This window comes from Schistocerca cancellata, chromosome 2 (genome assembly GCF_023864275.1).
Source record: "Schistocerca cancellata isolate TAMUIC-IGC-003103 chromosome 2, iqSchCanc2.1, whole genome shotgun sequence".
Classification (NCBI taxonomy): domain Eukaryota; kingdom Metazoa; phylum Arthropoda; class Insecta; order Orthoptera; family Acrididae; genus Schistocerca; species Schistocerca cancellata.
In genome coordinates, this window is record NC_064627.1 from 628,652,519 (window position 1) to 628,675,230 (window position 22,712).

A 22,712-nucleotide genomic window follows, 5' to 3' on the forward strand; every position below is an offset into this window, starting at 1 on the left:
TTAAGTTGGTACTGGACTATGACCAGCTTGTATAGCTTACCACTCAGGACGCTAGCTTCCAAGGGAAGTAAATGAGCCATAACAGATATTCATCTCGGTGTTGTTACATAGTCGGAGAGAAAAAAGGACAGTATGAGATAAATCACGTCGTTGTTAGCTGAGAGTCGGTGTCGGATAGTTTGTACCTGGATCAGACGCGCTTCGACGGCGGCCAGCAATAAACAAGTGATTTCTCTCCAACGCTTCTTATTGGCTACCGAGAACGGGTGAACAATGAACATGTTGTCAACAAATCGTGTTCCACAGGAACAAGCAACCCTTGCCGATGGGAGGATCCTACTCGGTACGTAGGCCCACCGAAATGTACTTTGGCATTGTAGTAGAATATTAAAGTGAAAATGTAGAATTAAAATAAAATTTTGGAATACCAATTAGATAGGTTTCGCTAAATGCACATCTGGGTACAGAAACAGATAAAATACAATTAAAAAGGTAAAAAATGTACAGAATTCGCAGACAGGAGGCGAATACTTCTTGATAGTCAACATCCTACCAAAAACTTAAATAAGACTAATTTCTCAGATGATGAAAGCATCGGGCCGTGTAGAGCGTGATACACGCTATGAACGACAGAGAGGTGATTCGATTACAGTTATTTCATTTTATTTTATTGTACTCATTATGTTAAACACATCGTTTTTCCTGCAAATAACTTTATTACAACAATAATGGTTTGCGATACGCACAACAGACAAAAAAAGGATACTCCCACCAACATTCAAGCTAACTCAGTGTAACTGGACTTCCTGGTAATGGTACCCTATGTGATCAAAAGTATCCGGTCACCTGGCTGAAAATGACTTACAAGTGCTTGGTGCCCTCCATCGGTAATGCTGGAATTCAATATGGTGTTGGCCCACGCTTAAGCTTGATTACAGTTTCCACCCTCGCAGGCATACATTCAATGTGGTGTTGGAAGGTTTCTTGGGGAATGGCACCCCTTTCTTCATGGAGTGCTGCACTGAGGAGAGGTATCGATGTCGGTTCGTGACGCGTAGTACGATGTCGGCGTTCCAAAACATTGTCTATAGTATTCATATCAGGACTCTGTGCGGGCCAGTCCATTACAGGGATGTTATTATCGTGTAACCACTCCACCACAGGCCTTCGTTATGAAAAGGGTACTCGATCGTGTTGAAAGATGCAATCTCCATCCCCGAATTGCTCTTCAACAGTGGGAAGCAAGAAGGTGCTTAAAACATCAATGTAGGCCTGTGCTCTGATACTGCCGCTCCATGAAAAACACGACCACAACATAACACCACCGCCTCCGAATTTTACCGTTCGCACTACGCACGCTGGCAGATGACTTTCACCGGGCATTCGCCACACCCACGCCCTGCCATCGGATCGCCACTTTCTGTACCGTGATTCGTCACTCCACGCAATGGTTTTCTTCTGTTCAATCGCCCAACGTGTATGCTCCTTACACTTCGCGACACTTGGCATTTACCGGTGTGATGTGTTGCTTATGAGAAGCCGCTCGACCATGAAATCCAAGTTTTCTCACCTCCCGCCTAGCTGTCATAGTACCTGCAGAGGATCCTGATGCAGTTTGTAATTCCTGTTTGATGGTCTGAACTCTTCAACTGTCGGCGGTGTCTGTCAGTCAACAGACAAGGTCGACCTGTTCGCTTTTGTGCTATGCGGGTCCCTTCAGGTTTCCACTTCACTATCACATCGGAAACAGTGGACCTATGGATGTTTAGGAGTCTGAAAATCTCGGGTACAATCGTATGATGCAAGTGACATCCAGTAACCTGACCTCGTTCGAAGTCCATGAGTTCGGCGGAACGCCCCATTCTGCTTCCTCGCGATGTCTAATGACTACTGAGGTCGCTGATACGGAGTACCTGGCGGTAGGTGGCAGCATAATGCTCCTAATATGAAAAACGTATATTTTTGGGGGTGTCTGGATACTTTTGATCGTATAGTGTATCAATTCGTTGAGGAAGCGGCTCAACGGGTTTCCTCAGTTATGTCGTATCTATCTGAAGTCATTCAATGATGGTTAGATCCCGTACATCTACAAAACTGCGGGGTACTGGTTCTACGCCTCACCTCCGAGATACTTCCTATAAGATTAAGGTTGGCTAACGTTTTTGCTTGCAGACCTGTAAACACAGCTAATGTTAGTTTCAAAGACACACCATCATAAGAATGTAGATGAAACACAACAGTTTTTCACAGTGTCGTGAATTGTACATCCCGCTTCATGTTCAAGATTAACTGAGTTATTTGCCGCACGTCATGGTTCGAAAAAACAACAGCACATAACCCTCTTTGGCCCGAAACAGAGCCTCGACACACTTATGCTAAACGCCTCATTTGGCCGTTGGTGCACTCTACAGCTTGTATTGCCACGTTCGATGTCTGGCCACGACGCGTGCGAACACCATAGCTCGTTTATGCCAATCTGTCCTGTCTCCCCGTATACACGTATTTCTGCCTTGATTCAATACAACTGACTAACACATACACACCAGTTCAATATCTTGACTCATGTCAGCGGTGGACGGTCAGGTGCCCAACTGGTGCCTATTATAGACTATCTAAAGGCGTTGTAGTCAAACTGCGGCTCGCAGGCTGCATGCGGTCCAAATCATGCATTCGTGGCGTCCGCTGTTCTCAGCCGTACTTTATAATAATATGCATCTAGCAACTAACAGGTGAATCCAAAACTTCAAGTAACTTTAAGAGCTTTTGAGGAGTGGAGTTTCCTCGCCCAGTAACAAACAAAAATAGAGAGAGTAATATTTTAAAAAGTGCTTTATTTTAATTGACTTTGGAGGATTCGGCCGTAAGGTAAGTGAAGCTGGCCGTTTACCACAGAGGCAGAGAGGAAAGTGGCGCAGTCACTGTGGGTTTAGCGGATGCCAGAGGGGGAATATTTTATTATTTTTCTTCCAGTACTGACAACTTTGGTACGTGTAGGAATCGAATCGATCAGACGCTATGGTACTAATCTTGAGAGGGAAGTAACATGGATGCGTGAATAGGCATTATAGAGACTGTTGTAATGCAATACAATGACTAACAGAAAAATGAAATCCAACGTTTAGTGAACAGTTGTGATCGTGTTATGTATTTCATAATGCATTTAAAGATACAGGTGTAGAGTGGAAAAGTGGGAACACCAAAAAGACAACATATTACTATGCGTAAAAAGACGTAGAAAACCCGTTGGCATTCGAAGCCATTCTTTCCGCAAAATAGGTGCAAGTTCAGACTACGACGATGGAGGCTGATAACGATCACGGACACTTCTTTCAAAAGTAGGCCACAAAGGGTCAATAAAATTGAGATGTAGTGTCTGTGGTAGTTATAGGAGATACGACAGTTCATCCTTGTCCTCACAAAATGGTTCAAAAATGGTTCAAATGGCTCTGAGCACTATGGGACTCAACATCTTAGGTCATAAGTCCCCTAGAACTTAGAACTACTTAAACCTAACTAACCTAAGGACATCACACACACCCATGCCCGAGGCAGGATTCGAACCTGCGACCGTAGCAGTCCCGCGGTTCCCTCACAAAATGGATCGTGGACAATGCGAGCTGTAGAAACATGAGCCCTGTCGTCTTGGACCAGAGCATCACCATTGGGGAACAAACACTGTACCAAGGGATGAACCTGATCACCCAAAACGGTCACATAATCCTTGGCAGCAATCGGCCTTGTAACAATGGCGGCCATTGGAATATCACGATATGGCTATCAAAATCATCACCGAGGCCCCATCATGTTTTACTCTTTGGACGTAAACTTGGCCAGAAATTGGAAACAGTGTAAAATAAGACTCATGGCGACCAAAATCGGGTTTTATGACTTCGGCCACACATCTTCCTGTTACGGGAACTTGCATCACTGATGAGTGGCTTTTGAATTTCAGCTTGCCCTGCCTAATGAGGTTCCCTTCCTGCTTCATTTTTCTCTCGTTTTTTTTTTTTCAGTAGAGATCGCCTGTGCGTCATTCAGTTCTGCAGTGACTTTTGCAACTGTTAACTGCTGACCCCTAATTTTTCGTTGCAATACTCTTCAATGATCGTCTGTCACGATCACTCAGTACATAATTTCGTCCGCATTGTGACTTTCTCTTGCACTGTACGCGGTATGAACGTTCGCCACAGTGCTTCTTGAAACACAAAACACTTCGTCTATCCTGGTTACGGAAGCAGCCACCATATGAGTACCAACAATTTTCACGTGTTCTAATCCACTTAGCTCCTTTACAATGCACTCTTAACGGCACAGAACACTCATCTGATTATAGTGGCCTTCCCTACTGAATCTTAACACGCAAATGGGATTATGAGCTCACCAGGCAAAATTTTTGTTACCCCCTCAATATCCTGCAGTAGTACGTTTGGAACAATCTAGATGATTGGTCTCACTGGTCATTGAGTACTTGGTGCTCAAAAATTTGACAATCAATGACCTAGAGCATTCCAAAGCGTGTTAAGATTTAATAGGGAAGACCACGATGAAGTGCTGTTGTGGTCCTAAGATTGTTTTTTTATCGCTCTCCCAGCTATTCTATCATGCGCAAGTCAGTGCATCTCTGTGTAACTACCACAACCTGCGTATATAACCATTTGAAACTCCTTATTGCCTTGGTCCCGCTCTACAATTTTTACCTTTCCCTTCCCCTCATTGACCACTCTACCTACCCATCAAATTTTCAATTTTCTTGTGTACCACCACATATCAAAAGTGCGTCTTGTTTTCCTTTCTAAATTGCTTATCGTCCACTTTTGACTTCCGTACGAGGCTACACTCGATACAAATACATATCTTCAAGAAAAACAATGCCTAATACTAAATTTTAACGAGTTTATGTTTTTGAGGAATTTTTCTTCTGATTTTGCCTATCTGAATTTTATATCCTTCCTTCTTTGGTCATCATCGTTTATTTTTATGCCTAAATAATAACACTGGTCAGCTAATTTTAGTGTCTGATTTCCTAAATCTATCAACGACACCTTCTTCAGTTCGGCTGTCCACTTCGTTCAACTGCTCTTCCTAGCCCTTTTCGGTTTTCGACAGAATTGCAATGTCATCGGCAATGCAAAGTTTTCAAGTCTTCTCCCTGATCTTCAATCCCCCTTCCATATATCGTTTACTGCTTTCTCAGTAAACAAACATCAGGGAGAAGCTAGAACATTATCTCACTCCAGTCTCAATTACTCCTTTCCATGTATGTCCTTCGACTCTTGCAACTGCAGACTTGTCTCGCATGCCTGCTAGCTTCAGGATTTCAAAGCATGTATTCCAGTCAACATTGTCAAAATCTTTCTCTAAGTCTGAAAATGTTAGACGAAATAATATCAAATCAATAAATCAAACATTTTAGTGCGCAGTTCGGGTCTCTGAAAACGTCGGGCAAAATCACAACAAGCGTTTTGCATTAAATGTAATTTAATTATCGATCTCCTTAATACTATGCACTCCGTCTGTAGCCCACAAGTGGCCCATCGGGACGATCCGACCATACACCAAATTTTAATGAATTTTCGTGTTTGAGGAATTTTGCCTGTCTGAATAATCAGCCTCCATCGTCGTTACCTTAACTTGCCCCTATTTTGCAGAAAGAATGGCTTCGAATGCCAATGGGTTTTCTACGGCGTTTTAAGCATAGTATTGCGTTGTGTATTTGGTGTTTCGACTTTTCCACCCAACACCTGCATTATGAAATATATAACACGATCACAACTGTTTACTAAGTGTCTTCTTTTAGTCATTGCTGAGGAGCTAAGGACGCGGATAGGATGTGTGGGTGGTCAGCACACCCCTCTCCCGGTCGTTAGGATGGTTTTCTTTGACCTGAGCCGCTACTATTCGATCGAGTAGCTCCTCATTTGGCATTACGAGGCTGAGTGCACCCCGAAAAATGGCAACAGCGCATGGCGGCCCGGATGGTCACCCATCCATGTGCTGGCCACGTCCGACAGCGCTTACCTTCGGTGATCTAACGGGAACCGGTGTATCAACTGCGGCGGGGCCATTGCCTTCCTTAATACTACCGTTAAACATATTAACATGATGATTAAAGATCAGAGAAATCACAAGCCTGGACTGTCGCCGGCCCCTGTGTGCCCGATGGGCGAACTATGTAATCGCTTTGCGCCGTTTTCTTCGTTTCCGTTTTGACGCTATTGTAGCTCTCGCATTCGCTCAGCAATGAACTTTCAGGTTTTTTGAATTTCCTTAGACGCATGCTTTCCCTAGATGTACATTTTCTAAGATTCCGAACATGTTTACGGGACTCATGAGACGACATCTTTCATTACTTTGTATTTTTTTTAAATTTAATACTGATTTCACTTATACTCCATATAATATTTTTATTGTCCCGCTTTGAGTCCTAGCAGTACTCCGCAGACTCTTCACAATGACTTCCGAATCAGTATTCCAGCTAAAGATGTTCCACGCTACACCAATTACTAACATTACACAAAGCTAATTTGTAAGACAATTGTTCGGGGATATCAATGAGGAATCGAGTGGCATGCTAAAGATCCGAGTAGTGGTGACACGCATTTGAAGTTCTCTACTGTAATACGGAATACCACAGTAGGCATTGACACTGAAGAGGAATGAATATTTTTAAAAGGATAGGAATACTGCAATATAAATACTCAGGAAACAAATAAATAGGTGAAATGATAATTAAATGGACACCCTAGCTGCAAACAGGCGTTGATGTACTTCATTGGGGACATGTTGAAAATCTGTGCCCCAACCGGGACTCGAACCCGGGATCTCCTGCATACATGGCAGACGCTCTATCCATCTGAGCCACCGTGGGTACAGAGGATAGTGCGTCTGCAGGGACTTAACGCTCCCCGTGAGATCCACATTCCCAACATGTCCACTCCACTACATTGGTAGTGCGCCTAATAGATGTTTGCCCATCATACTCATTACTCGTGGCAGATTAATCTACCAAGTCCCGTACGAGTTCGGGCATAGCGTGTGCGTTCGCACAAGAAGGTCAGTGGCCTGGGAGCCATATTTTAACTATATATGTGTAACGCCGGAAATGCATATCCTCCTGTTTCCATCTATTGTACTATAATTTTTTTCCTTGTTTTGTTACCTCAAGATATGACATTTCTGTCTCTTTATATACTGTAATTGTTTTACTATTTGTATATATTTATATTTATGCATTTATGGCGATGTATAATTGGATGTTTCCTAAATATTATTTGTATTTTTACGCTGGGTCTTGCCTATGGAAAACTATGCTATCGAACGAATACGTCGATAGGTCGTGTGGAGAACCAGAGTGTTTAGTATCTTTGGTAGTGTTAACTCTGTCGCGTGGAGCGCGGGCAGAGGGGAGTCTGGCTGGAGTAGTGCAGTGGAGCAGGTGTGTTGTGTGACACTCCCGCGAGTTGCCGCGCTTTCGGGGATTGGCAGCATGTAATTGCGCTGACTTGCGATGATAGTTCCTGACATGGGGTCGCGTACGGGAAGCATTAGCTGGCGCACATCAAGAGCCCGTTTCGTCTGGTGACCGTGTCGAGAAGAAGGCGCGCCAACATCCAGCTTCTGCAACAGCGACGGCCGACAATGAGTGACTGTCGCCACCTCCTCGATCGACGGCTTCAAACCTTCAATCAACCAACAAGGAAGACTGGAAGCACGTAAAGTTTTAGAACTGTATGGCAGACCTCAGCTTTTCAAACTTTTAAAATTGTTGCATCACAAAATTACAGCAACTTAGCATGAACGTTTGCTGCTCATTGTCCCAATTGCATTACCAAGCAGGGTCCCTTCCTTTTCCGAAATGAGCCCGAGTGTCGTTGAAATTCAAACGCCAGCATCATTTTATTTCACTGCTTTAATTTCAAAGTTCAGTTAAGGTATTCATAGCTGGCTACAATATTTAGATTGCACAAGCACAAATTAAGAGTGCGAGTTTTGTTACCGTATTTTAGTTACCTGTGACTGCTGCTCAGCTTGGTACGAACTAAATTTTACTATTGTTAATTGTTCAGAATCATTTAATTCAAGTTGAAAGTTAAATCTCTTATTTCTAAATTGCGTAGATTCAAGTAGCTTTTGAAATGATTGTTGAGGTAGTCCAAGACTAACCGTATTTTACTGAATTTCGATGTGCTTCAGAAAGAAAGCTCACTATTAACTTCAGTCACTAAATTAACTTTCGATTTTCCGGTTTTATTAATTCTTTTGCTAAATTAAGTCAGAGTGTAGCGAAATTTATTACTTCTCACAAACTTTCAGTTTTCACACTACACGTGTCAACCTTCAGTTGCCACACTTCTAGTGCTAATTATAAGTGTAATAACCTGTCTTTTCAGTTACTATAGTAATTGTCCGTAGGACTGGCGACCGTAATTTCGCCCAAATCTCAAATATCTAATTACCGCTAGTTAATTGTTCACATAACGGCCGCACATTTACTTTCTTTATTAACTTTACCCCTTTTCAAAATTAATTTCCACCAGTTTCATTTGCATTTTTCCTTTCATTCAGATGTAACCCTTTCCTCCCTCTTTACCGACAAATTAACTTCGGTGACGATTGCTTTCCCAAATCTCCATTAGGTACACGCGGTTTAATTTTTCACTGTCATTAAGGTCGATAAGTGAGGGGGAGGTTACATATGGCGGTAGTATCTGTTCCCGAAAGAACAGTTACCGTGGATGACCATGCAGCTTTGCTAGAAATGAAATGATAATTAAATGGACACCCTAGCTGCAAACAGGCGTTGATGTACTTCATTGGGGACATGTTGAAAATGTCCCCACAGTCTGCCTTCGGCTGGGCAACAGAGCGGACGCGTACGTGTTGACTTCGTGCGGCGCGCGAGCTCGCCTTGTTTACTTTCTGACGGCCGTTGCTTAAGTGCCGGCTTACCTTGTACGATCCATGGCGAACCGTTACCGTAAATCAACACTCCGATTTACTTTCTGCAACGATTACGCCCGACCCACAGCACTCGAGGAGGAGCGTCTTCTGCGAGAGGAAGTGAAGATCCCGGCGACCGATATTATCGGCATACATTTGTCCATCGTGAGCAGCACGGTCTATGTGAAAATCATTAACGACGCGGCGTGCGAACGCATACTACGTGAGATCAAACAGGGGCTCCGCTTCTGTCACGCTGATGGCAATGTGAGGAAGGTAACTGTCGACCACGCATGCTTAGGTATGCGAACGATACGCATTTTCGAATTGCCATTCGAACTTCCAGCTGAGGAAGTCGTCGCGTCACTACGCCCATACGGCACAGTCCACGGCCACACTGCGGAGAAGTATCCTGTCCTAAACGGGGTCCGACAGGTCACCATAGACCTCCGAAGACACGTCCCGTCCTACTTACAGATCGGCGGATGCCGTGCAATAATTATATACGACGGCCAGCCTCGGACCTGTTCCAGGTGCGGCAAAGAAGGCCACCTTAGATCCGAATGCCTACAATGGCGTATTATGCAACTTCCAGCTGCCGAAGAACCACCCATGTCGCAACCTACAGTGCTACCGGTGACCTATGCCGCTGCTCTAGCTTCTCCTACCACTTTGCCACGTCGCCCGGTCACCACAAACGACGCCACCAACGCGCCCGACCAGACACCGACGGAGAGCGCCTCGGACGACCCGCCGCCTCGGCCGGCCATTGACGCCGCACCGAAGATGCCGGCGCAACCAGACGCTGACCCTGATCTCGGAAACACGATGGAGATCGACTCGCTCATCGTTCCTGCGGCGGCCTTTCTGCCAGAACGACGCGACTCCCTTCCGTCGTCGGGCACGGAGGGTCGCACAAGGAAACAACGTTCCCCGAAACGTCGCAAGCGAAGACGTCGCACCGTTTCCGGCCAAGAGGAGACGTTACAAGTCGAGGAGGACGTAACCGTTGACCAGCACGAGGCCTCAGAACCAGCTACTGCTGACGAAGACGTAAAGAGCGCGGAGACATCTATCGGTGCGCCTGCGCCCCGTGCTGACGCTGAACTAAATCATGAACGTATCACAGGCGACACTACACCACGCACAATTACAACATCTTCTGTAGACAAAATGGACGAGACACCAGTTTCCGATTCCACGGCGTGGCACGAGGAGGAGGTCACGGAGCAGGAGCCGTTACGGGACCCTGCGCCGTCACGGCCGCACCACTAATCATACTCTCCCCAGACTCCCCTGCGGGCCAGCGGGATAACTTTCCGCTGCGACGCCCACACCCTTGCGCGGACGGCGGAGTGGACCAGCCTACTGCAATCCGACACCAGGCCTACCGGATAGCAACCATCAACACCAACAACATCCGTTCCAGGGTGAAAATACGCCTTATGCAGGAGATTTCTGGGCTTCGGATATTGATTTCGCCCTTCTGCAGGAAGTTCACTTGGCTAGTCTCCCGGATGTCAATGGCTATACCGCACACGCCTCCGCGAATGATCCTATGGGCCGCGGGGTGGCCATCTACGTCCGTCACGGGATTTCTGTGACCGATGTCGCCTTCCTTCCAACAGCTCGGGCCATGGCACTCACTGCCATGGGGACATGCATCATTAATGTCTACGCTCCCTCAGGCACCGACCGACGGCATGAAAGAGCCCAGTTTTATTCCGAGGAAATCGCTCCCCTGTTTTTATGGCGTTATGACCATTGCCTACTAGGAGGTGATTTGACGCGCAGGTCGCCGAAGTGGCGTCAAATCGAAAGACCTGCACCAGGCGAACGGTCTACCCGACGGGAGGCCCTAGCCACACGACATTTCCATTTCCAACTGCGTTCTGCATCCTAAAGATCAGATTCCCCACTATACTACATGCCAGGAGCTACGTATAGTGGTGCGAGACCTCCTGCTTCACGATACCTGGGAAGTACAACACGGCGACATTTCTGGCCATACCTTTCTTACAAGTCATTCCGCAAGTCGACTAGACAGGATATATGTCTCACAAACTCTTAGGTCTGCGATACGGGGCGCCGAACGCTGGCCGCTGGCCTTTTCCGACCATTGCGCTTACATCTGTACGGTCCTCCTTCCGCCGCAATCAGTATGGCGCAGCCGTGCGCCATAGAAACTCAATACCTCACACTTGCATGACCTGGCGTGTCGCCAACAAGTCACTGAAACACGGACAGCCTGCGAACGACGCCTTCCCCGCTACCACTCGACATTGACATGGTGGTTGGACTGCGCCAAGCCGGCGCTCCGGAGGACACTGATGAGATACGGGAAGGACATGGCCGACTGGCATCGCACCACTGTTGACTTCTATTACACGATTCTCCGAGATCTGGATGCTCAACCGCCAACCCAGGACAACCAGTTGGAACGGCAAAGAACTAAGGCGAAGATAATTGCGCTGGCACGCCGGAAACTGCAAGGGGTCGTGATCGGACGTGGCACCACGATCACGCGGATTTAGAAATTCCATCCATGAATGATATAGTGTCCGACAAACGAAGACGTCGTCGGCAGATCATCAGCACTCTGACCACGCCTCATGGAACGCAGGTGACCACTCAGAATGACATCGTCCACGCATTCGTCGAGCACTACCGTCGTACTTATAGTGATGAAGACACTGAAACTGCAGCAGACGACTCCATTTTGCATTACGTCACGCGCACCCTCCCCCACGTGGAGGCGGATGCTTTGACAGTGGCGGTCACGCTAGACGAAGTCAACAACGCAATCGCCAAGGGTGCAGTCAACAGATCGCCCGGCATTGACGGCTTACCGATTGAGTTTTACCGTACCTTTCGGGACCTCATGGCACCACGGTGGACGACTATGTATCAAGAACTGATGAAATCTGACCAAGCAATCCCACCCGCCTTTGCTGAGGGCACCATTATACCAGTCCACAAACCAGTCCGTGGTTCGATGGTCACGAGTTACAGACCGCTCACCCTAATCAATGCCGATTACAAGATTTTCGCGCGCTTACTGGCAATGCGGCTCCGAATTACACTCCCTCATATCCTCTCGCCAGAGCAAACGACGCCTGGCGGACAGGTTAACATACAGACTGCCACAGGGGAATGCCGCGACTTAATTGCGATAGCGGCGACCTGCAGGCTCCAGGCAGCGGTCGTCGCTATAGACTTCGACAGCGCCTTCGATAAAGTGCGTCATCGTTTCCTGTTTTCGGTGGCAGCCCGAATGGGCATCCCCCTTCCGTTTCTCGACGTCATCCGGCGTCTTTACGACAGTGCCAGTTCACGTGTCCAAGTCAATGGACGTTTAGCAGGGCCGGTACCTATCTGCCGTTCGATACGGCAGGGGTGCCCCCTCTCTACCCTCCTGTATGCCATTGCCCTTGAGCCCCTTATTGGGTGCTTGACGAACAAGCTCTCTGGCCTCATCCTACGCCAACACACTTTTCGCTGTCGGGCATATGCTGATGACCTCCTCCTCCTCCTTCGCTCCGGCTCTGAGATTCGGGAAGTCCTCGAATTGATTACCCGTTATGGGGCTGCCGCTGGCAGTGACATGAATGTCGCCAAATCTTCTGCAATGCACATTGGACGAGGCCTCCAGCAGGGTGAAGTGGCACCCCTGCCGCTTGTGCGGACTTTCCGGTACCTGGGTATTACCTTTACCCCCACGGTCACACGCACAGCGACAACGAATTTCCGTCGCCTGTTACACGTCATCCGCAGCGACGTCCGCCAGAACCTCTTGCGCCGCCAGCACACACTTCAACGGGTTGAGTTTATTAATCTTTATGTGGCATCAAAATTGGTTCACATCGCGCAAGTTCTCCCTCTGGTAATGAGGAGACACTCAAAAATTACGTTGCTCCTGGAACAAAGTATTAAAAATGGAAAAATAAGCCAGGCAGCAATATTGCAGATAAAGAACGAACTGTCTACATGGGCAATTGCTCATGCCAAATTGGAAGGAAGAGTGGAAGAGTTGGAGAAAGAAAACACCCGGCTAAGACAACAGCAACAACAACCAAGCAAGACCTGGGCGGCGGTGGCTGCACAAGCCCCCACCAGACAAAATAATACAAAAGAAGCAATTGACAGGGTAACTAAGAAACAGGAGACGGCGGTCTTCCTTAGGACCTTGCCTGGGAAAGACACGAGTGTTAAAAGGATTCAGGAACTCCTGACTACCACAATTGGCCCTGTCAAAGACAAAATTAAGATAAAACGTGTCAAACCAAGCCGCAACTCAGTGATAGTAGAAGTTGCGTCTGAAGAAGCCAAAACCAAATTGCTCGAAAATCCCATACTAAATGCAGTTGTTAAATGTGAACCCCCCAAGAAAAGGAACCCCTTGGTCATATTATATGACGTCCCTACTATAATGACAAACGAGGAACTGTCTGAAGCAATAAGGAAACAAAATTTCGAGGATATTGATGAAAACGAATTCCAAAGCAGCTTCAAACTAAGATTTAAAACGGGTCCTCGGGACCGCGATGTCGTACATCACGTTGCCGAGGTCTCCGCAACAATGTGGAGGAAAATAACAGCACTGGGCAGACTATACGTGGGTTTCCACGCGATTAATACTAAAGACTACATTGTGGTACCTCGTTGCCATAACTGCGGCGACTTGGACCACATCCTGAGGCACTGTACCAGGGGGTCGGCCTGCTCCAAACGCGGTGATAATGGACACACCAGAAAAGACTTTAAGGCCACAGGTGTCTGCATCCCCTGTAAGAATCGTGGCAAGAAGTCTTGTGGAGCCACAGGACGGAACTGCCCTACCTACCGGATGCTCGAACAAAGATTGATCTCACGTATAGACTATGGCTGAAAACGGCATACCATGCAGGATGCCAAAGCATAAATCCCCTAGCAAAAGGAGGAGGGATGCAATGAGAGCAAGTAGGCTCAGGAACTTCCTGAAGTCGCTCATCAGCGCAGAGTAGTTGACAAATCCATACAGACAGAGTCCCCCACCAGGGACATTGGTATTCAAACTGAGCTACCCTCCTCCCAATGCCGGGGCACGCTGCCGATTAAAAATCCACAACGGCAAGAGCATCCTGTGGTAGTGACAGATAAAATCACAAAACCCATCCAAGATAGCATAATAACAAGCTCCACCGCCAACTCTGACACCAAAGACGGTCCAGTGGTCAGGTTGCCACCCGTGGACCCGGTGAGGGTGTACCCAAATCTAGAGTACACCATGCAACTAGCAAGACTGGAGCAGCCGACTACCCTGACCACTGCCTTACGTCATGTGGTCCGGGTTGGACATGAGTACGGACGAAGGGTAACCTTCTCGGTGATGGAGGCTGTGGATAGGATACAATTAAAGTCGGTGAACCTCCCCACTGACTTCAGAGCACTGCGGGACCTACTTAAAAAAGTCTTTGAAAGACGAGGAGAGAAATTCGACCTGGATGACATTTACAATCAATCAGTAATAGCAAACGGCCGACTGGCTTATGACTGGAACAAAACTTGGCCACATGACCATATACATACTTATTTTCCATGACGACCAGAATAAAAATCGGACAACTTAACACTCATAACAGTCGACTAGTAATGCAGGAGCTCCGAAAGGAAGTGGTGGAAAAGAGACTGAATGTACTCTGTTTACAGGAGCCGTACTCTCTGGCTGGAAAAATTGCGTTCACTGCCGCAACATGGCAAACTGTCAGCAGTGGGGACACCCCCAGAGCGGCTATTCTAATAACAAACACGGCACTGCGTGCAACCCCCTTGTTACAGTTCTCCAACAGTCACTGCAACGTCGTGGAGATACAATTTCCGGCTGGAATTGTTATCATTATTAATATGTACTTCCAGTACGGAGAGAGAATTGAACAATATATAGACCATCTAGTGAGTGTGGCCACGGCGTTGCGGGGACGCAAAATCATTATAACTGCCGACATAAATGCTAAATCCCCCCTGTGGTACAGTGGCACTAGGGACGAAAATGGAGCCAAAGGTGAAGAAATGATAATGGCTCTCCAACTAGTGGTGGCAAACAGACCAGGTAATCCCCCCACCTACGTGGCTGGAGGAGGACAGGGTACCAACATTGACGTGACGTTGGTCACGCCAAACACAGTGAATATACTCCGAGAGTGGAAAGTGGAAGACAATGCCACCACTAGTGATCATAATCTAATCACCTTCATGGTTGGAGATAGAGAGTGCCGCTGGGCCATGGGGTGGGAGGTGCAAAGGAACTTCAGGAAAACAGACTGGGAACGTCTAGCCAGAGAGTGCGACATCCCTCCATTACCGGAAGGAGACGAAGGACAAGACATAAATGTGGACGACAGAGAAGAAGGACTGGTACGCGCAGCAACAAGAGCGATTGAGGTAGCCGTACCAACCAGGAGAAGGGCTGTGGCGGCCACACCGGCACCTTGGTCAGCCGAACTGCAAGAACTACGTCAGTCAGTCAGGAGACTGAGGAAGCACTACCAGCGCAGTGTCGTCTGGTGGGAGAAGCAAAGATGGCTGCAGTTATACCGGGAGGCAAAAGAGAACTTTCAAAAAGAATTACAAAAGACAAGAACAACTAGTTGGGAAAATTTTGTAACCAGTCAGCTGGCCCTCGATCCTTGGGGTGTGCCATATAGACTGGTAAGGGAGAAGATTCGTTCCCCAACAATAATATCAACGCTCAGGCGCGGAGACGGGATGACGGAATCTTGGCAGGAAACTGCCGAGGTCCTCCTCCGGTCGCTGTTGCCTGACGATGATAGAAATGAAGACACTGAAGAGCAGCGCCAATTACGCGAAGAAGACCTTCATAGGTATGAAAATGACGTGGCGGTCCTCCCCTTCTCTGAAGAGGAAGTTGCTGCTCTTATTAAGTCACTAAAGAAGGGAAAAGCCCCCGGGCCAGACGGCATTGTGGCGGAGGTAGTGCAGTTCTTAGCCCCACAGTTAGTTGCGCCACTCACACACACTTTCAATGCATGCCTTAGGCAAGGCAAATTCCCAAAAATATGGAAAACTGCGAACGTGGTGATCATTAGAAAGGGCCCTGAGAAGGACCCTGCAGAGGCCAAATCCTACAGGCCCATTTGCCTGCTGGACGGCTTCGGCAAACTACTTGAAAAGCTACTAGCGGACAGATTGACTGCTCACCGCATGCTGCACGGGATGAGCGACAGGCAATTCGGTTTTAGGCCGGGGCGATCGGCATCTGATGCAATCGCCCTAGCGGCCGAGGTCTGTGGCTCAGCCCCGTGTAAATATGTTGTTGGCATCATGGTTGATATCAGTGGCGCCTTTGACAACCTGTGGTGGCCTTCGCTCTTCTCCTGCTTACGGGAGAAGGAGTGCCCAGGGCTGCTCTATGGGTGTCTGAGGAGCTATTGTGAAGACTGGGAGGTATGGCTATCATCCCCTAGCGGGAAAGTCCGGAAAACTATCACCAAAGGTTGCCCCCAGGGCTCCGTGTTGGGTCCCCTTTTTTGGGACATCCACATGGAGCCTCTTCTGGAAAGCTTACAACAGAGCGAAGATGTGCTAGAGGTGATAGCTTACGCCGACGACCTCCTCTTACTGGTTGGCGGCCGAAGTCGCGAGGACATAGAGCCAAAAATACAGAGAGCACTAGACATACTGCAACTATGGTGCCACAGGACCAAAATGACTATTTTACCAACCAAGTCGACTTACTTATTACTCAAAGGACAATTAATAAGAAACCCGACTGTGAGAATTGACGGTATACCTGTTCTTAGGAGACGAGAGACACGATACTTAGGAATCATCATCGATGAAAGGTGGAATTTCGCAAAGCACATAGAAACCGTGACCCAGAAAGCACTACAATCACTAAATAATCTGATTACCATAGGACACAAGAGATTTCACCTCCCGCCTCAATTAATTAAACTCTACCACAACAGTATACTGACGTCAATAGTGGGTTACGGTTCAGGAGTCTGGGCTCACAGGCTCACGAGGGTGGTGCCTGCTATGACGGTGAGGAGAGTACAAAGAAATGTGATATTAAGGTCCGTGGGAGCTTACAGAACATCCCCAGGAGGAGCCCTGTTAATCATAATGGGACTCTGTCCCCTAGATATAAAGATTAGGGAACAAGCAGCTTGGTACTGGGTTAAAAAGGGGGTTATCACCAAGGTAGAAGAAATTATAGGAGCACCAGTCAGGGACAAAGGTGAGATTAGGGAAAGAGGGGTAAACCTATGGCAGGAAATATGGGAATCGGATGAAACTGGTAGAAGAACCTTTCAGTTCCTACCAGATGTAAGGGAAAGATTGAAAATGAAGTACCTTAAGCCAACTCGGGGATTGTTCCACTTTCTCACCGGTCATGGCCCCTATCCGACATATCTTTGTCGGTTTGGGAAAAAGGCTACGCCTGCGTGTGACTGTGGCGCACTGGAGGTTACTCCTGACCATGTGGTTTATGAGTGCCCCCTTTGCTGGGACATTGAGACAACAATTACCTAGCACAAACACCTATGACCTTTTAAGACAGGAGGAGACATTTCACACACTAAATACATTGGTAAACGAGGTATCACAGAAAGTTCTGACAACTTTTTTGAGAGACCTTCATGACTAAGTAAATAGACAACACTGAATGCGACCACCGCCCCAATCCCTTACCGCCGGTTCGTGGACGGGTCGACTTTATAGTTGGAATCCGCCACGACCAGGACCAGGGGGACTGGGGCAAAGCCTGATCAAGACAACGCACGATAATGACATAGATTAGAAAGTAGACGTAGTTAATTAGAATAGGATAGTAAGTTAGGAACCTGCAGCGATAATTTAACCCTTGCCTGCCCTGTGCCAGGGGCTCGCTCATAGGGATTAGCTCTATGAGCAGGGCATCAAGTAGGTTTATATCATTAACTGGCACAATTGTAACGCTGCAGGCAGTTAGTATTAACCAGTAGTAGTAACTAGAAATTATGCTAGCTAGTAAACTAAGAAGTAGTCTGCCTAGTTGAAATCGTAGAACTGTCTGTAGTTAAGTTAAGAAAAATGTATAGCTGCTATTGTAAATTTAGGAATGTAGGACCCACTAATCATTAAGGTGGTGGGTCATTATTGTATAACTATTATGAAAAGAAATAAATATTTTTCTTTTTTTTTAAAAAAAAAAAAAGTTCTCCCTCTGCCAACTGCAATTGGGCGCAACCTTCAGGCGGCTTTTGGCTATTATCTCACGGCTGGTTCAATGTTTAAAGTCCGTTATGAGACACTTACCCTGCCCTGACGGTATGGTGGCGTCGGGCTCGTCAATGTCCGTCTGCGAGCTGCAGCCTTGTACATGAGTACCATGAGTAAACAGTGGACGGGCCAGGGTACATCTCTAACACGCAGCTTGCTTGAGGTCCCCCTACCTGCTTCCACCTCATCACCGGTGTCTGTCGGCCATATCGTGCCTTATTTGTCTCATATTTCGACCCTTTTCGTCGACTACAGTTACATACATACCAGTCTCCCAGATACACGCCCACCCAGGACTAAGGATTTTTACAGCCTGTTGCTGCGCTGTGTTCCCCGGAATGTGATGGAAACCAAACATCCCTCCATCCAGTGGCCCATAGTGTGGACTACCGTCCACCAGCCCTTCCTCCCTACGAACGTCCGGGCACTGTGGTATCACATAGTCAACAGGAAATTTGCCACGAAGCAGCGCCTGCACAACATTGGCTTGTCAGAATCCCCTGTTTGTCTTCTTTGCCAGCAACTGGCCACTGATGAACACCGTCTGACTTGCGCCTCATCGCAAGATGTATGGAGCTTCGTGCAGCAAATCATTGCCTGCTATCTCCGGGTGCCACCAGACACAACCGAACCTCGAATGTTTCTATACCCGGAGGACCGACATTTTCCCGCCGCCAAATGTCATGCTATTACGTGGGTCAAAGGGTGGGCGGTCGCTTATCTCTTTCATGAGGGACCTAAATCCCGCCTCGACTTCTGGACCTATTTACGAACAGCCCATGCAGCTCTCGAAAACACGCCACGTTACCGAACAATATTTGCTAACTATCTTCGAGCGGTCTTTGTTAGACCTCCACTGAGTTGGGGGGTGCCTGGCTCAGAGGGCACCCACCCTTCCTCCCCCGGCGGTGTCTGAGTTTCAACCGCCTACAATCTATTCTACTTCTGACCTCCGCGGATGGGAGAGCGCGTCGCAGATTGCGCGGATTTTATTTCTTTTTGCTTTCCCTTTTTCCTTTCTTTTTCTTTAACCAGAATTTATATTTCTTTTCTCTTTCGCATATGTGTTCCCATAATTTCATGCTATCAGTGAATCTTACAAAAATACATGCAAATAAATAAATAACAACGCCTTCCACTACTGTTGATTCCTGTGTCTCCCACTTCCCTAAGCACCACAGGCTCGGTGGTGGTGAGGGGGACACTGTGGCCAGGCCTCAGGTTTCGACCCCTGCCCACTTTGCCCCCCGAGCCCCCACCGGTCCACTACATAAAAAAAGGTGGTTCTAGGCGCTATTTAAAATAAAAAGAGCGTGTTCGGTCAGAGGGTTAGCTGCCCTTTGTAATAAAAAAAACAGAGTTACTCGATAAAAAAAGAAAAAAAAGATGGGTAGAGCGTCTGTCATGTAAGCAGGAGATCCCGGGTTCGAGTCCCGGTCGGGGCACACATTTTCAACATGTCCCCAATGAAGTACATCAACGCCTGTTAGCAGCTAGGGTGTCCATTTAATTATCATTTCATTTCTAGCAAAGCTGCATGGTCATCCACGGTAATTGTTCTTTCTGGAACAGATACTACCGCCATATATAAATAAATAGGTAGTTTAGAGTAATGGCTGCAGGAAAAATGTGAAAAATTCGAAAAACAAACGATCTCAGGAAGCATTGACTCACCATATAGAAAAGTTACAGCAAGGAGAATTTAAAAGCAATTACGCAGGAGAGAGAGCGAACTGGTGGAAAGGGTACGTTGAAGACCTCTGTGAGGACAGACACTATCCGATGACTTGATGGAAGAAGAAATTGGAGTCGATGTGGAAGACATAGGGGATCCACTAATAGAGTCAAAATTTAAAACAGCTCTGAAAGACTTAAGATCAAATAAGGCAGAAGTGTTAGATAACACACTATCGGAATTTCTAGAATCATTGATGGTAGTGGCAATCAAGCGACTATTCAAGCTGGTGTGTAGGTACTATAGGACTTAGGGAAATTATCACCCATTCAGTTCCGAAGATACCAAGGCCAGGTAAGTGCAAGAGCTATCGGACAATCAGCTAATGCCTCCCAGTTGCTGGCGTGAACACTATACAGGAGGATGGAAAAGAAAACTGGTAGATGACGATTAGTTTAGATTTAGGAAAAGGAAAGGAGCCACCCAGGCATTCATAATGTTGCGCTTGATAATACAAGCAGGACACGTTCATAGGGTTTGTCGACATGGAAGAAAATTTTGACAATGTAATATGGTGCAATATGTTCGAAATTCTCAAAAAAAAAAAAATAGCAGTAAGGTATAGGGAATGGCTGCTAATTTATAACATGTATAATAACCAAGAGGAAGAATAAGACTGGAGGACTATGAACGAAATGCTCGGATTGACAAAGGTAAGAGGCAAGGATACACTCTTTCAAACCAACTGTTCAGTCTGCACATCGTAGAAGCAACAACGGAAATAATAGAAAGGTTTAAGACTTGGTTAAAAATTGAGGGTGAAACGATATCAATGGTAAGATTGGCTTATGACATTGCTATCCTTAGTGAAGGTGAAGAAGAATTTACCATGGGAAATGTTGAGTGAAGTGGTGTATTGACTACAGAATATTGATTGAGACTAAACCGAAGAAAGACGCAAGTAATGAAAAGTAGCAGAAATGAGAATAGCGAGAAACTTAATATTAGAAATGGTGATCACAAACCTGACAAGAATTCTGCTGCCTTGTAAGCAAAATAATCTGTGACGAACGAAGCAAAAGAATTCTCCTTGTGCCAAAGATAGTCCCCAATCTGAGGAAAAAATATCTTAGAATGTACATTTGGAGCTCATCATTGTATGGTACTGATTCATGAACTGTAGTAAAAGCAGAACAGGAGAGAATCGATGCGTCTGAGATATATTGCTATAGAAGAATGTTGAGAATTAGATGGTCTGGTATGGTGAGAAATCAGGAGGTTCTCCACAGACTCAGCGAAGAAAGGAACTTCTGGGTGTCACTGACAAGAAAAACGTACGTGATGACAGATCATGCGTTAATACCTCACAGAATAGCCTCCATGATGTCAGAAAGAGCTGTAGATGCTTTAAACTGTGGAAGAAGTCTGCGACTGGAATATGTCCGACTAACAACTGAGGACGTAGGTTGCAAGTGCTATTCTGAGATGAAGAGGTTGGCACAGCAGAGAAATTTGTGCCGGGCCGCTTCATACCTGTCAGAAGACTGATTACTCAAAAAAGAAAAATAGAGAAAAGCTGATGCTCCCGCACTGGTGCGATGAGCCATAAGTAGAGTTGCGCTCTATCAAATCAACGGTTCGGTAATTCTGGTACAGTAAATAAATCACTTAGTAAACGGTATGATTACCGGTCCTATCGGCAGCATTGGTTGCAAAAGACAGATAAATACTTGCGTGAGAGACAAACTGGGAGCCGACGACTTCTCCTTGTATGTTTTGCACACAATTACAACCGCATATTGTTTAGTGACAGACTATTATAAAGTTTTGAAATCTTTAAAAAAACATAAATTGCATTTTACAAGTAACATAAATTACCTGATCACACAACTTCGTCACTTTTGTGCACTTTTCATGAAATTACGGCTGAGATGCACAAAACGTAAAAACAGGCAATATAATTATTTTTTTATTTTATACTCAGTAGAATGGTCTCATGATGAAGGATGAGTGTTTCCTGTTATTGTCGATAAGTGCGAAAATTGTTTATAAATAACAGAGCACGTTTTTTACAAGTTCAACGAAGACTAAAGAGATGTTTGATAGGTTTTAGTTTCGTACTTTTTCTTTTTTTTTTACGTTCACCTTTCTTTTGTGATAAAATCGGGTTTTCTAGTGCTAAGTGATAAATCTGTACGTCGTAAAAACAGGCAATATAATTATTTTTTTTATTTTATACTCAGTAGAATGTTCTCATCATGAGGAAAGACGAGTGTTCCCTGTTATTTTCGATAAGTGCGAAAATTGCTTATAAATAAGAGAGCACATTTTATAAAAGCTCCACGAAGGACTAAAGAGACGTTTGATAAGTTTTAGTTTCGTATCTTTTTTAACTTTCAACTTTTTTTGATAAAATTGGGTTTTCTAGCGCCAAGTGATAAATCTGTGCGTTTTGGCTATGTTTACTACAAATTCCCTGTGTTTAACGTTAAAGTCAACAATTTTTGAATAAAACCGGAATTAATCATTGACAGATTCTATTATGCCATAAACACTGGTTATTTTTAAGTAACATATAGGAAGATAGGTACGTAAAATAAAATTTTTATGTGGGTTACCCAGCTCTTTATGTATCCACTCGTTTTCTAGACTATCCAGCAATTTCGGTTTCCAACGCAATCTATTAAGGCACCGATCGCAAACGCAAACAAAGCGATCGAAAAGGGATAACGTCCGACAGGTATGCAACACACCTGACGTTCAGGTAACGCGTTTGCGATCGTAACTGACCAACGCTACGAGGAAAACTATTGTAGTCTACGCATAGTTCCAA

General features: G+C 46.1%; 1 protein-coding gene and 1 pseudogene across 1 annotated transcript in view; both read right to left on the reverse strand.

Moving 5' to 3' along the window:
• Positions 1-22,712, reverse strand: part of LOC126157176 (leucine-rich repeat-containing protein 15-like) — a 994,052-nt gene that overhangs the window by 145,533 nt on the left and 825,807 nt on the right. The gene's annotated exons all lie outside the window — the stretch shown is intronic.
• LOC126163850 (5S ribosomal RNA) lies at positions 5,952-6,069 on the reverse strand (annotated as a pseudogene).